Here is a 16,266-nt window from a genome sequence, read left to right on the forward strand (position 1 = left end):
AAAACATAGGGTCAAATGTTCTAGTTATTACTGAAACACACTCACACAAATACAAGTTAAATAAATCTCTTCTCAATTTAAGTGACTACTGCAAAATACCTTCAAAGGAAGAAAAAATCTTCTAAATTAGTGATTTTAATAAGATCATGCGATATGAAGCAAAAATGGAAAAAACTGGCTATATTTTAATATACTAACAGTGAATGCACAATCACCAGAAATACAATATGTTACAATATAATGGAATATTTTTCAGCTGTCACAAGTGGTAACGTTATAATATATGCTACAACATGGATGAAACTTGACAACAATATCAAAGTGGAAGAAACTCAACAAAAGCCAAATATTCTATATTCACTTATGTCAAATATCTCGAAAAGCAAATCCATAAAGACAGAAAGCAGATTAGTGCTGGCCAGTGAATAGGTAGAAGGAGGAGTGAGTCTGAATTGTTAGATGTTAAAGGGCTACTGAAATTGTTTTGAGAAAAATAGCGGTGAGATTGAACATTTTAAATGTACTGTTTCATTAATGGTACATTTTATGCTATATGCATTTTAACTACAGTATGAAAAATAATTGATAAAAAATAAGAAAATATTTGAAAATGCATTTCATTTTTATAAATGTATAGATGTAAATAAGGACATTAAAATGTTTCAAAAATATTAGCCATTAGGGAAATTAAATTAGAGTTACAGTCTTGTACACAAAATCTTAGTGAAAATGGACAGACTGTATCACTCATACACTGATGATAGAAATATAAAGTATAGGTCCACTCTGGAAGATAGCATGGTAATGGCTCCATTCCCATAACATCTCTAAACCCAGCAATTTAATTCATGAATATGAGTCCACACAAACAAAGGCTTAAATTCACATAATACTTACAACATACCTGTGTTTAGTAACTTTATCTGTTGCATATCAAATCTAAAAGCAAGACAGATGATTACCAAGGGTTAAATAATTAAATGACAATTCTTCCATATCATAAACTAGTACGTGTTAAGGAAAATAATCATTTATGTACATAAAGACCCAGACGAATCTCTGAAATATTACAGAAATTAATATACAAATCAAAACAGTTCAAGAAGCATTGATCATAATTTTGATACTAATTTTAAATAGCATTGTTATCAATACTAATTTTAAGTAATTTAATACAAGACTATGCAATTATAGATATTCAAACTAGGAATAAAGTAAAAACTGCTAGATTTTCAATATGTAATACTTGTTTTTGTATATTTTGGCCAGATTCATGCCAGAAACTTTTCTTATTTTCCTAGTACTCATAAATACATTCAGATATATTTATATTTTTAAGATTTTTTCTTCTACCTGTAGCACAATAATAAAAACAAATCATGGAATTCTTCTATGAGTTATTCTGGTCTCTGGACTTCTCTAAGCAATTCACCCCAAAGACACTAGTTGCTGCGTTAGTCATAGTTCTGCAAAGCGATAGAGTCAGTATGATAGATGTATGATCAAGAGATAAAATTAGAGTAACGTTATTGGTTCATGTGATTACGGGAGCTAACAGGTTCCACAGTCCGCCCTCTACAAACTGTAGACTTGGGCAAGCTTGTAGCGAGACTCCAAGCCTCAAAGCCTTAGAATCTGAGAAACAAGTGTTGTAATTTTCAGTTTGAAACCAAACACTTGGCATTCTGTGGCTGCTTATTCAATTCACAGAGTGCAAAAGAATGAGAATCTCCAGTTCTGATAAGAATAACATGACTCTTGTAGCTTGCTGGATTTTATCGTATGTGGTAGTATAAACAAAAATTGTTATAAGCAAAGAGACAATTTAGAAACCATTGATCATTTTTCTGTTAGCTGGTTCTAAATACTCCACAATGCTTTCATCCACTTGAATGGTCTTGATATGTTTGATGCTGTAGCATATGAAGTTATATTCAAATATTTCAAAGAAAAAGACACTATGGTAACTACTATTAAGTTGGGTTATTTGGTGGTAAAGCACTAGGTTGCTGAAAGTGTCATGCTTTAACCTGTATTGTTATGTTGTTATGCCCCCTTTTATCTCATCCTCTCCCTTATTCATTAAAAAATTATTTAATTTTTTAAATTCCTTTTTTAAACTAAGGGGAAAAATAAAAAATCTAGTAGGATATATTATAGTAACTTTTTTGATTTCCTATCAAATTGAAGTCCTGTAATAGCCCCGTTATCTTGTTTTGACTGATTAGACTCTATTCTGCTCTGAATGAAAGTGTCAAGTATCAGAGTATAGGCAACTACTTTAAAGGCAATAAGATTCACTATGATGCTCATTCTGGTTTGACTATTATCCTCTTTTGAGGTGCTGTAAGATTTACAAAGTTTGGGTTTTATTGGTCTTGTTCTCTACTGTTATGTTTAACTTTATAATACCTAAAGAGATAGACAATTCTTCTTAAGGATACAAGAGGCATTATGGTAACCATTGTTGATAACCTTGTACTCTGTTTTACATCATATGCTATGTCTATCCTTGGTTTTGACTGACAGCTTTGTTTTATCATGCTTAATTTTATTCTCTTACAAAAAAAAGTAGTAAGATCTAAGGGAGCAATAAAGCCCAAAATGTGTAAATTTTGTTGTAATAAAGAGAAGGAAAGAAAAGTGCCCTGAAGGATACAACAGCAAGGGTGTTTAGGTGTGTTGCATAGAAGACCATATTAATATTTTGGATTGGATTACTGAACACAACTGTTTGCAGTCTCACTGTTTGAATGTTCGTTTTGTGTGCTTTGATCCTGTGACCTGAAACATCGTTTCTAAGATGATAGCGAATAATCTATTAACTGGTGATAGCGTACTGTTTTTTGTTTTTTGCTTTTCTGTAGTTCTGAATTACTTGTACCCTTACACTGTTTTGTCTTGTCCTGCTTTTTTTTCTCTTTTTCCTTTTAAATAAAATATTTTTTTAAAAAAAAGAATAACATGACTCTTCAGGAGTTAAATAACTAGGGCACCATAAGGTAAGCAGGTATTTTCCATGCTGGTGATTGCATAATAGTAGAAAGACTGAACCTGTTCTCGAAAGAAGGAATTCTACATTTGGACAGCACTTTCACTTGACTCTGGGCTTCTGGCTGGCTCTTCTACCGTGAAGATTTCGGCATTGTACCTTCACAACTATGTAAACCAGTTCCTTAAACCTTAACTCTTTACTACCTTCCCAGCATTCTCTGTCTCTCTGTATCTTTCTGTCTCTGTCTGTCTCTCTTTCTCTCTCCAAATTATTGACATATAACAAGCTTAACTATTGTGCTACATATTTCTGAGATCTGTAGGACATTTTGTAAAGAAGAGAAACAGTGAACACCATGCTGCTTTTAAATATATAAAACGTATTTTCAAAATATTGGATATTTAAAACACAGATTCTGAATTAAAACTACTATACATTAACAAGCAGAATTAAATATCCATGTAAGGCTGTCACAAAACTATGAATTAAATTTAAAAATCGATGGTAAATAAGCATGTAATACTATACTACAAGCAACATTTTAGATCTTGTCTGAGAGGATTATTTGTGTGTAACACTCTGATGGGAGGTGAAATTGTCCCCTCTAATTTACTAGTAAAAATCTGAAGCAAGAAATTAATCACTTCTAAATGAGTATACGATACCCAGATTTTATGTTAGTATTCTGATGCAAAATAATAAAAAAGGAAGAAGGAAAAGTGGCTTAACCTGGGGTACAAAGCAAAAATGGGGCAAATAAACAATATTAGACAAATTGTGGCTATTGGAAGCCATGAGGTGAGATGTACTCAAGGGTACTTTTGCAAACTCTTGCTAGTCTAAAACAGTTTAAACATAAAGAGTAGAAGTAACGATGATGTCCAAATAGCTTTGATTGTTCTTTTCATGTATTTGCAAAAAATCAAGCCAATTTTAGTGGAACATAAATATGTTCCATAAGATTACTCAAATATGTGATTTTTAGTCTTTCCAAAAATAATAAAATAATTAAAAAAGAAGCCAAATAATAAAAAGGAACTAGAAAATAAAATATGAACCGTTCACAAAGGCAAATTTTAAAATACAATATTTCTTTTAAACAACTTTCTAAGACATGGGAAAATATATGTGCTTGTCATATAAAGATTCCATTTATAAAGTTTTATATTATTAAAATAAAAATGATTTAAAACATCAAAGTACACTTTTTTTTTTTTTTTTTATACCGGGGATCAAACTCACAACCTAAAACTTGCCAGGCAAGTGTTTATGATACTGAGCTAAATCCCTGGCTCATGCATCTTAATTTGAAATTTGTTGATAATAGTAAGTGTCGGGCGCAGGCGCTCAACACACCCCGCCCGGGACGATAAGACCTCGTCAGCTTCCGCAATGCGTTATGTCCCTCTCTAAATTAGCCAACCCAGGCGCACCTCGTGCTCACTCCGTATTCACCCCTGATTGGCCACAGCTGGATATATTAGCCAGAGCCTGCTTCCCATTCCCACCCTGCTTCCTCGTGGCAGCCTGTGATTGGTCACGGCCAAATATATAAACCAGAGCCTGCGTAAATAAAGCGGCAGTTCCTGTTACCACCTGAAGCGTCTCCTGTCTCATTGGGGGGCTGCGCCGGTCAAGTAAGTGTTCAAGCACCCACTAAACTTCCAACATCAAGAATTGTTCAAAGTATTTATGGAGCAGTCACAAAACAAAGCTATGTAGACATTAAATGAAGAGGATAATATACTTTTGTTGACATGAAGAGTATTCAGAAAACTAAGCAAAATATTTGCAGTAGTTTTGAACATGATATATGTCAATGTGCTGTGTATATTTTAATTAGAAGTACATTTAAATACAGATCTGTCATCTAAATTATAAATGTTTCTCATGGCGTAGAGTGAAGGATATCTTTCTTTAATTGCACATTCTTGCTTGCATTTAATAAGCACTTTACACTAAGATATATAATTTAAAAAGTAGAGTGTACAATTATGAATTCACTTGAGCGATCCCAGTAAAGAAATGAAAACGCAATTTTGTCGTGTACTTTAAATTGCAGAGAGATAAAAGATAATAAACAAATATTACAATTGAACTATTGTATAAAACCATATTTTAATCCTTGACAAAGAAAATGGGAAGGAAGAAAGGAGGGAATAAAAGACACTTTTCAAATATAATTATTACCATAATACATACAGCAATATAAAATTTAAATGGGCATCTTCAGACTCTCCACAGAGGTATAATATTAGATCTCAGTTGCTGTACTTCTATGTGATTTAAGATACCCAGATTTCTCATGGCATCTTCCCATGCAGAGGAAATGAAATAGAAGCATCTGTTTGAGAGGAAGATAGCTATACCACATAGTATTTATTAAAATATCATAGTAGACACATTTATATTGTGATTTAGTGAGTTGAAGGTATATAAATAGAGAGTTTAAATAATTTTGAATACCTTGGTAAAGAGTTTTAAGGAAGGAAGAAATAAATGCTTTTGATAAAATATATAAAAACCTTAAATATACAGACTGTATTAGTTATCCTGGAAATAATTTGTAGTGCAGTATATCCTTCATTAAATCATTAAATAATATAAAAATATATCTTTATATTTGAAAATGTCACCTAATATAAGTAAAATGGCTTTTAAAACTAAGTCGCCTCCATATGCCCTTCACGGAGCTGCGTAACATTTTTATTTGACTTTTATGTCAATCTGCTCAACCTCAAGCTGTCACTATCACAGCTGCATGTGTATTTTAGTGGATCTTGCAGAAAGCGACATGCAGAAAGCAGTATACATTTAAGGCACAGAAATGTTCCAAGTAAATGTTGAATTATGTTTAAGCCAATCCCTATGTGACAGTTATGTAGCACATTTTCTACTGCCAACGAACTTTGCTTTTCTTAGCAGTTAGTTCCTCGCGCAGGGCTATTCCTCCAACGCGCCTTAAACTACTCTCCATAAACTCTTGCCTTAGCAGCACACACACTGTGCTCCACAAAACTGAAGTGCAGAAGAGAAAAAAGAATGGAGAAAGCTCACCTCAGAGTAGGCATAGGAGCATGTTTAATAAAATTAGAGCACACTGACACAAAAATGAGAGGGGCCTTGGTGACAATATTCCACATGCAATGATTTAAAGGAAAAGGCTGAGGTCTTGCATATTTAAAGAAATTTTACTTGTAAGGCAGGTAAATAAAATTCATGCAACATTTAATGATTCTGGTGCAATTGTGCTTTAATTCAAGAAATTGTTGTCTGGGTTATGCCTGTGATGTAAGAGTTTTACTTTTTTTTCCATCAGATTCAGTATTTTTGCTTTTATATATAGGCCTTTGATTCACTCTGAATGTATTTTAGCACAGAATGGGAAATAAGGATCAAGATTCATTCTTCCATGGATGGGGACCAGCTTTCCAAGGACCATTTATTTCTTTAATAAAGTCTTTATTTCAGTATATAATGATTAGACCCTTTGCTAAAAAATCACCTCGTCCAAGGTCCATAGGGTTATTTCATCTTCCATTCTATTCTGTTGGTGAATATCTGTTTCATGTCTGTGCCATGCTGTTTTTACTTCTGTGACATTACAATATAACCTGAATTCTGGAATCATCATGCTGCAAGCCTTGGTCTTGTTGACCAGGATTGCTTTAGCTATTCTGAATCTCTTCCTTCTCCAAATAAATTTTAGAACTACTGATATCTCATTCTATGAAAAAAGCCATTGGTATTTTTATTTTGGTTATATTAAATTTATATATACATATATATATGTATATATATAATATTTGTAATCTATTTTGATGCTGTTGGCTTTGCTTACTCAAGATTAGGCAAGATATTTTCATTTTCTGATATTCTCTTCAGTTTTTTTTATAGCAATGTAATTTTCATTATAGAGGTCTGTCACTTCCTTGGTCAAGTTAATTCCAATGAACAGTAATATTTTGAGGGTATTTTGAGTGTGATTGTTTTACCAATTTCTTTCTTAGTGGTTAACTTTTGGTGTATAGAAATACTATTGTTCTGTGCATTTATTTCATGCTCTGACACTTTGCTGAACTCAGTAGTTTTAAGAACATTTAGATGAAGACTGTTGCTGCTTATACCACTTTTTTATTTATTTTTTCTTGCCTAATTGTCCTGGGTAAATTTTTGAGTATTATATTTAGTAAAAGTGGTAAAAGTGAAAACTTTCTCTTGTTCTTGATTTTAGTGAAAATGTATTCAGGTAGGATTCTGGGAGGGCTGATTGAACTTTTTTTGTGTCATTTAGTATAATGCTAGCAGTGGATTTGTCAAAGATGTTGGTTAAGTTTTCATACTCCACAAATGAGTCTAATACACTTGTGGGATTGGACATTACTACATCCAATAGCACCCAATTATTTCTTGATGCATTCTGATTATTTTTGATCCATTTGTCTTAAAGTAAGTTGGCGAAGGGTGATGACTTCCTCCTATTCTTTCTATATATAAGAGAATATAAACATACACACAGGGAAATATACAAACTTTATTATTGTATATGTTATATATTCATGCTGTGGTATTTTATATAAATGTTTTCCAAGTAAAAAGCAATATTAAAACGTAATCAGCTCTTTGCATATCTAGGAAAGACAGCCCAATAGATACTGACAGCTGTCAAGTGACTCAATGCTAACATTGTGGTAAGCGTCTCATTTGTCATAGAAACTATTTAACAGTGTGTTGTCAATGAGCTGATTCATATCTTTCATGATTTTTCACAATGTACTTGAGTAAATCCTACCAGATTACAAATTAATGTGTTATATTTTAGTTTTCTTCTCATTAGCCTCTGGATATATTGTGAAATATTTTGATATTTCTCAAAACAGCATCAAGTAAATATATTAATATTCTGGTCATGGTCTTCTTCAAGTTAAGCATATTTTTAAACTTCTCTTGAAGAAATTTTGTGTTTTTTTCAACTTCTTATTCTATGTATTCCTTAGGTTTGAATTAATCGATTCACTTATAATTATCTACTAATGACTCATTATTTTTATGCTGTACATTGTTCTTTTCCTGGTGTGTCTTATGTCAGTTGTGACACACCAAAGCTCAATTTTAGTGAAAAATTTCAAAAATAATAGGCTGAGATTCTAACAAACAAAATCTTTTTGCTTTGTTTGGTACTGGGAATCGAACTCAGGACCTCACACTTGCCAGGCAGGCACTTGTCCTGCTGCGCTGTATCCCTCACCCTGAATAGTCAAAATCTGGATCTGTTACATGACAAAACAATCAGCTACAGTGAAATTTCTTTCCCAAACTTCAAATGAGAAACAGTTTTCTAATTTTTAATAAAAGTGTTTTGCATATAAAAGTAAAACAAATTAAAAATATCCAGAAGTCAATTTATTCCCAAAATAATATAAAGATATTAATGATTTATACATATTCTGACAAAAGATTTGTAAGTCTGTCTTTCAGGTTCCTGGTGATTCAGTTTTCTATTCAATTTTTTTGTGTGTTTTCAGGACTGAGTTTTAAAATTTACATCAGTCAGCATATAATACTAGGGAGATAATGTGAAGTGAAACAAGGCATTACAATTTTTCTTTTTAGAGAATTATGTGTAAAGTATATGAAAGAAGGAAACCTGATGAAAACGGTGATCTTCATTTTTATGGTGGCAAAGGAGTCTGTGCATAATCTTTGAGACTATTCTTTTTCACTACTCTTTTCATGTGTAACTGTCTTTGCATTGTATTTGAGCAGTTCAAGATTCTTTTCTCCATAAGCAAACTAAATTACTATTCATAATATATACAAGCACTCCATCTTCCTGTAAAACAATGCCTTTTGGAAATGGATATAAGACTTTTTAAAATCATTAGTATAAGATGGTAGAATCCGTCAGGCTCCGGCTGGGTACTCTTTCCTGTACAACACAGGTTCAGCGAATCTTTAAAATGGATCCAACATGCGTTGTTCTCAGAACTTTGGCTGCCATGCATGAGACCCTTTTTACCGGAGATAACTTTGTGATTCCTCTTCCAGATATGGATGGCTAGTTGAACAACAATTCAGTAGTATCAATCCTTTCCTTTAAAGTCTTAGGAGTCTGCAAGTGGATATTTGAAAAGCACTAATTTACCCTGTATCAAGTCAAATTTGCAGGATACTCAAGACTACATTCTTGCAAAAATTTTTTGGTTTTCTACTGTGTTTCTCTTAAGGTGGTTTTCTTAATAAATTAGCGATGTTCCACCCCTGTCTCATGCTTTGAGTCTAGAACATTAGCCTATGGCATTTCTCAGCATACAGGAAGCAATGTTACTGAGCAGGTATAAGAATATTAGATGCATTTCAGTGTAACTTAGAGTGATGATGATATCATTAGTAATTTTAGGACAGTAACAAACGTTAATGGGCAGTAAATCTAACAGCCTATTTAAAGTTGGAGTCTGAAGTCTAAACAGAAGAAACAAACATAATTAACAACAAAGGTCTAAACTGGGAAGTACACAAATGAAAGTGCAGTGGAAGGACAGAAAATAATAGTTAACTTAGTAAACTGGAGCATCCATGGAGATCAAATTTATTCATGCTAGCATTAGGTAAACAATAGACTACCTATAACAAATATATTTCTTTTTTTTTTTCATTCTGTAATCATTTTCTAGAGTCCTAATTGAAACGTCTTAATTGCAAAGCTAGTGAGCCAGGACTATAGTACTTCCATAGCTTATGAAGCAATGAGAAAAGGCATGAGTTGAATTTCAGTGAAGTCAAACCATGGAAAGACTGATCCACATATATTTTGAAATAAGGAATATTTTAAGCAGTAGTATCATAGGAAATGATGATAAGAATAACACTGAGGTTGTTGTGTTGTACTGGCTTCCAGCACACTAGGCAAATGCTAACTACCAGCTCAATGGGGATCTCAACAGTTTATATAACAAGAATGATAATGGGAGAAAGACATAAAACATGACATAATAAGAAGCAATTCTTTCAATAGATGAATTTAGGAAAATCTAATAACAATAAATTGTATAATTAGTTTAGAGACTGAGATAGCTTGGACCCCAGAATAAAATCCAAGGAATCAAGAAATTAAGAAAATTCAGAGCAGAGGCTTTATTTCAGGCCTGGCGATGCAGCCCTCTTTGGGTCAACCCAGAGACTGCACACCTAACAGACTAAGGGAGGGATATTTAAAGCTAAAAACTGCAAAGCTATAAAGCTGTGGACTTGGTTGACTTAGTTCTGCTATCATCTGGAGCTCTTGGTGCATTCCACCACTCCTACCCTGTGGTTAAACATTATCTAGGAATAGGACACCTGCAATAACATGCGGAAAGAGGGTTGGGGAGTTACAAGAAACTGAAACTTAAGCTTTTACAAGGATTAGAAACTTAACCCTCTTGAGATGGTGCATACAGAACAAGACGGAGGCACATTGGTTAGAGTTAAGCCATAACAAGACACTTACTAACCTGTTGTTGATGACATTAGAGGAAGAATGAAGAATAACACAGTGAGATTTTGTATTTACAGGAAGTTGTTAGGAGCAGTCCAAATTTCATTAACAGCGAGAAAGTTATGATTGACTTTGAAATTATTTGCACATTTTGGAAAATTATTACAAATTAAGGATTTAACAGGAGATAAGATTATGTTACTATAATTATTTTCTTTGAAACTGTAACTTATTAAATGAAATTTAATAAGTGAGTCTAAATGAAATTGTTTAAATCATTATGATCTGACCATAGTCATAGTCACTGTTTAAATGATTATGATCACTGAATTGATTCAGTGAAAACACATCAGAAAATAAAACTCAGGGAGAAATGTAAAATATATGTGTATATATGAACAATTGAAAGCAAAACTTGTAGCACTTGTTAATTGTACATATAAAATGTGGATCGTGGAAAATATAAAAATGATATTTTTTTGCATTTTGTAATTGACTTTATCATTTTCTAGAATCCTGATAACAATTCTGAAAGTTACTTGATTTTACCATTTAAAATTAGAAGACATTTTACTCTCAGTAGGACTAGAATAGTTACTTTAATATTATTGCTGAGAAAAAATTATACAGTTGACTTCATAGGACATTTCCAAAACATGGAGAGTGGAGAACCATATTTCAGAGCCAGAAGGTGTAGGGAGGGATAATATTGGTACTGACTTTTTCTTCCAGAAGACATTCATACACATTAGAGCCAAGCAAAGCTTCAGAACATGGCTACTGCACCTACATAAGATGCTCATGGAGGAAACATATGCTAGAAAAAAGAATGATAGTCTCAAGAACACTAGTGCTTTTGCCTGAGGACATTGCATAGATTTCAGAGGCTTTGTAGAACAGAAGACTAAATAACCACAAGGAGAACAGTAATTTGTGTAGCAGTAGCTATTTTAAATTAAATTATAACCAGGAAATGCAATGAAAAGATTATGGTCATTAAAGCTCAATTAAATCACTCTAACATGAGGAGTAAGCCTACTAAATATGACTCCCAAACACACATTATGAAGAAGTCCACAGTCAAACCAAGGTTTTCCCTAAGGCATTTGATAATTCACTTTCTGGAGTCCCAGCAAGAACTATCCTCCACCTGTGTCTAGAGTTCTAGCAGGAGGCTGAACTTTGACATACAGTTTCAATTTGAGGGTCAGCATATTGGAACAGAAGAACCTGAAAAGACATGTTCTTTACAGAAATGCCTGAAAATAGGTATATTGAAAATTTTTTATTAAATTCTAGGTTAAAATCCAAAAGGGAAGACTTCATCAGTAAATGTCCAACACTGGAAAACTACTGTCTAGACAGACAATTCATTGACTATGTCTCACTGAGATAACAGAAGTTCAAACTCAAGTTCTACCAAGACAGAAAGTCCCTAATAATCTTTTGAGGTTTTTAGATGGATATTACAGAAGCCTAGAGTTTACCAAATTTAAAAAGTCCATCACAATAGATATAAAAGTATTAGAATGGTTATTGTATGCTTACAAGAAAATGTAAACATATATTATTAAAATATTCTCCAAATCTTTAAAAGTATAGCATAAAATATTTTCCACCGGAGCAAAAGCAGTTTCAGTTTTAAAATCCCATTGTCCCACAGAAAAACTGAGAGCAAACAAAAGCTGTCAGAACTCTTTTTCAATAACTATATGAGAGGTCAAAAGTGTTCAGCAAAAGTCAATAATAAAGCAAGGAAAAGACAAATTTAAAGTACTCCTGACATTTAAGAGTATCTCTGTGAAGACTGTATATGAATAAAAGTTATGAAGCATAAGAAGATTCAGTGACAACATATGACAAGAAATACATCTTTGAAAAATGTGTTAGCTAAAGCAAATAGACATGATTGTAACATTCAAACCTCAGCACCAATGTACCATAACCACTGTCAACATTATATACTACCCACATATAGTAATAACATACATTTTTAAACTATAAAAATTACGAAGAATGACAAATTGTAAGAAAATGGAGAATATAATTTTTATAGTTACTACATAATGATATTCAATTTCTTTCAGTGACAAAAAATTTATAAAGATAGAGAACATTATAGCACATTAATAGAGAAAATATACAGTAAATAAAATTCTTCACTACAAAAAGCAGACGTTGGACTAACTAAATAGACATTAAGCAAATATTGTTGAACAGCTAAATGAAACCTGAAATAAGAAACATTAGAATACAAGGAAAATAATACATAAATGAAAATATTATTATGGAGAGATTAATTAAAAAAAAGAATGTCTCAGATCTAATCAACTTCAAATCTTCCTACAAATATACTAAAAGAAAAATATAACACAGGCATAAGAGACATGTTGCTTGATAAAATGCAATTTATTCCACTTATCCACCTATCTAAGTCCTGTTGATTGTCCAACGGTGCCCAGGTGACTCAAAGGGGAAGAGAAAAGTTTTTACAGTAAATAGTGTAAGTATGGACTTCTCCATACATAAAAATTAAGTTGGACCTCTGCTTTTCCTCATATTCAAAAATTAACTCAAAGCTTATGATCAACAAAAATATAAGAACTGGAATCATGAAAGTTTTATGACAGTACCTAAGAATAAATCTTCACAAAGTTAAACTCAGCAATTGCTTCCTATACATGACACCAAAAACAGAAGCAACACAAATGAAAAATTGCATTTGATAAACAGTAGGCATTTTTACCCATAAGAAGTCACAATCAAATTAAGTTAATGATAGATGAGAAATATATTTAGAAATCATACATTTAATAAGGATCTCACACCTGAAATACAGGCAGCATTGCTACAGTTTAACAGGAAGACAAACTAGGAAATGAGTAAAAATCTTGGATAGACATGTACCCAAAGGTGTACAAATGATTGAAATGTGCAAAAAAGTAACCCTGAATGTCAGTAGTCACTTCTTACTGCAACACAAATTATGAGATACTCTTCACTCTTAACAGAAAGGTCACAACCAAAAAAGGAATAATAATAGAATGAAATGAACCAATGTTGTTAAAAGTAACACCCTGCCAATGGTGAAAATATAACATGGTACAGGCACTGAGGGAGAGTTTAATAATTACTGAAAGGGGTAGTTAATCAAAACTATCATTTGATCTAATTAATGTTACTTTACCATATGTATTAAATCATAATTCAGAAATCTTAATTCAAATCTTTCTCTGTATACCATTGTACATAAAATGTACTTAATAATGCTTATTTTAAAATATAATACCTGAAACACAATAGAAAATATGTTTAACCCCCTGGCCAAAAAAAATAATACAGAAAATATCCAGAAAGAAGTACAGGATGCCAAAATGTTATAATACAGAAAAAAAAACCTTAAGTAATAATTTATGAGTAGTAAATTATCCAAATACAGATGGTTACAGAGAAAGAGGGAATGGCTCAGCCATGCAGAGCCTGCCTGGCAATTGCAAGGTCCTGAGTTCATTTCCTGGTACCCTCTCAAATTATATATATATATATATATATATATATATATATATATATATGATTATATGTGGTTACAGTCATATACATTCATATATAAATTATAATCATATACATGTAATTATAAACTATATAGTAGTGAAAAAGAATGCTACAAAAACATTTGAATAAAAGACTTCCAGATATTTTCTATAACTGATGAGAAATATAAAATCACATTTACTAGATGGAAAAGTACATCAGACAAAATGTTTATTTCGTATTATAAATGCCAAATAATTAGTAAACATTCCCTATTAAAGTGGTTTTAAAACATAAGAATACTAGCCAAATTCAACACAGAAACCGTTGAAAAGCATTCATCATGCTTTATTATGAAAAAGTACTTCCCAAGGTCCACAGAATTGAGCTGACATTTCATAAAGCAGATTGTCAAAATGGTCAATAAGTATATTAAAATGACCTCAATTTTGTTAGCCATCAGGCAAATGCAAAAAAAAAGCACAGTGAAATACCAAGAGGCCTCCACTGGAATGCACTTAATTAAAGGGACTGACAACTTCAGGAGAGGACGTGGCGCTCCTGGAGCCTTGAACACTGTTGGTCGCGTTTTCAATTAGTGTGACCTCTTTGGAACGCGTTCACAGTGTCTATTAAAGTTAGAATCACATGGAACGTAATATCCAGTAAGTTCACATCCGAGGAGTTTGCTAAGGAAAACACAGTCTATGTCAATCAAAACCCAAAAGTGCTAACAACAATCATAATTATAATACCCCAGAAATAAAACAAAGATCCTGCTCCATAACAATAGAATAGATACATAAATTAGTACACTGTAGATGATTCTCCCAGTGGAAATAAACATTACCCAGGAATGGAAATGTATGCCACACCACAAGGGTGTTTCTCACAGATGAGACGGAATAAAAGAAGTCACTAACAAGCAATGTATGCTTTTTAATTTCATTTATATTTAGGCTAAGTCAGACAAAATTATTTCATGGTGATGAAGCTTGAAGTTGTCTTTTTTCAGGTTTATTGGTGTAGAAAGGGAAGCTGAAAATGGTTGGTTGTGCTCTGCATGTTGGCCTGCCACATATTTCACGGTTTGTATACAGTATTAAAATCCATTTATCTGCATAATTTGCTATCTGTGAATGTTATGTAATAAAATACACAATTTATTATATATGGAATTTATGTATTTCCAAATATTTGTATTTCCAAAACCCTTTTCAAATAGTTTATGAATCAATTTTTGTATATGCATATTAGATAAGACATAGGTCTTTATATCAGAAAATACATTTTCCAATGAAAAACGAAATAATCTATTTCTACTATTCACTTGAAATACAGCAGATCTGTTGTTTTATCTGAACAGTAAAAATCTTTTTTAACTGTTTCACTATTTATCACACATGTGCTTAAAAGAAAAAATTATGTAAATAATCCACAGATTCATAAACACCTTCTTGGATTTAAAATAAAGGGATTCCATTGTATAAAAACACCATATCTTTTTTGTCCAGTCTGTAGTTGAAAAAAAGATGATCATGAGGCCTTCATAGGTAAATGGAGACACTTGAGACTATCCTCATTAGTGAAATAAGTAAGAATCATGTTATAAATATAACATTGTGTCTCTAGTGTAAAAAGTAATGAGAACTGTAGGAGTGATAAAACCCTAAATGTGTAATTGCTATTATAAAAAAGAGAGGAAAAGAACGTGCTCTAAAGGATATTACGGCATGTATGTTGAAGTGGGTAGCATTGATAATCACATTACTAGGTTTTTATTGTATCTTTGAAAAAAATGGTTTGCAGTCTCGCTGTTTGAATGTCCACTTTGTATTCTTTGCTTTTGTGACTTGAACAACTATTGAAAGAGGACAATATGTAATTCATCAACTAGTGATTTCTTACTGTTTATTTTTTGAAATTATGTATTATTTCTAACCTTTTTCTGTTTTTTTTCTCTTTAAATAAAGTTTAAAAAAATAAAGGGATTACTTCAATAGCAGGTGTTAGAACTTAAAGCTGAGACATAGAAAAAGTAAATGAATATAAACTGAGAGATTAGCTTTGCTGGGTAATTTTTTAGTTTCCTTCTTGACAAATAAATCCCATCTGGCCTTTGAATCTAGGAAGCATACATTCTAGAAAGGCAATAATTTTATATCGTGAGTTAAATATAATATAGTTGATCTAATAATTCTTGAAGCAACCCAGACACTGTTACCAAGGATAAAAATGTAACTATCTCAAATTCCCTGAAGTG

At 32.1% G+C, this 16,266-nt stretch overlaps 1 long non-coding RNA gene across 2 annotated transcripts in view; it reads left to right on the plus strand.

Annotated features, from left to right (window-relative positions):
* Positions 1-4,584: 4,584 nt before the first annotated feature.
* The window catches only part of LOC134477787 (uncharacterized), a 43,655-nt gene continuing 31,973 nt past the window's right edge, over positions 4,585-16,266 (plus strand). For both annotated transcript variants that reach the window (XR_010049981.1, XR_010049980.1), the window contains exon 1: positions 4,585-4,632. This is a non-coding gene — a long non-coding RNA (uncharacterized LOC134477787). The remainder of the gene's footprint in view (positions 4,633-16,266) is intronic.

This window comes from Cavia porcellus, unplaced genomic scaffold (genome assembly GCF_034190915.1).
Source record: "Cavia porcellus strain 051 isolate PalLab524CR breed Dunkin Hartley unplaced genomic scaffold, mCavPor4.1 scaffold_10, whole genome shotgun sequence".
Lineage (NCBI taxonomy): Eukaryota > Metazoa > Chordata > Mammalia > Rodentia > Caviidae > Cavia > Cavia porcellus.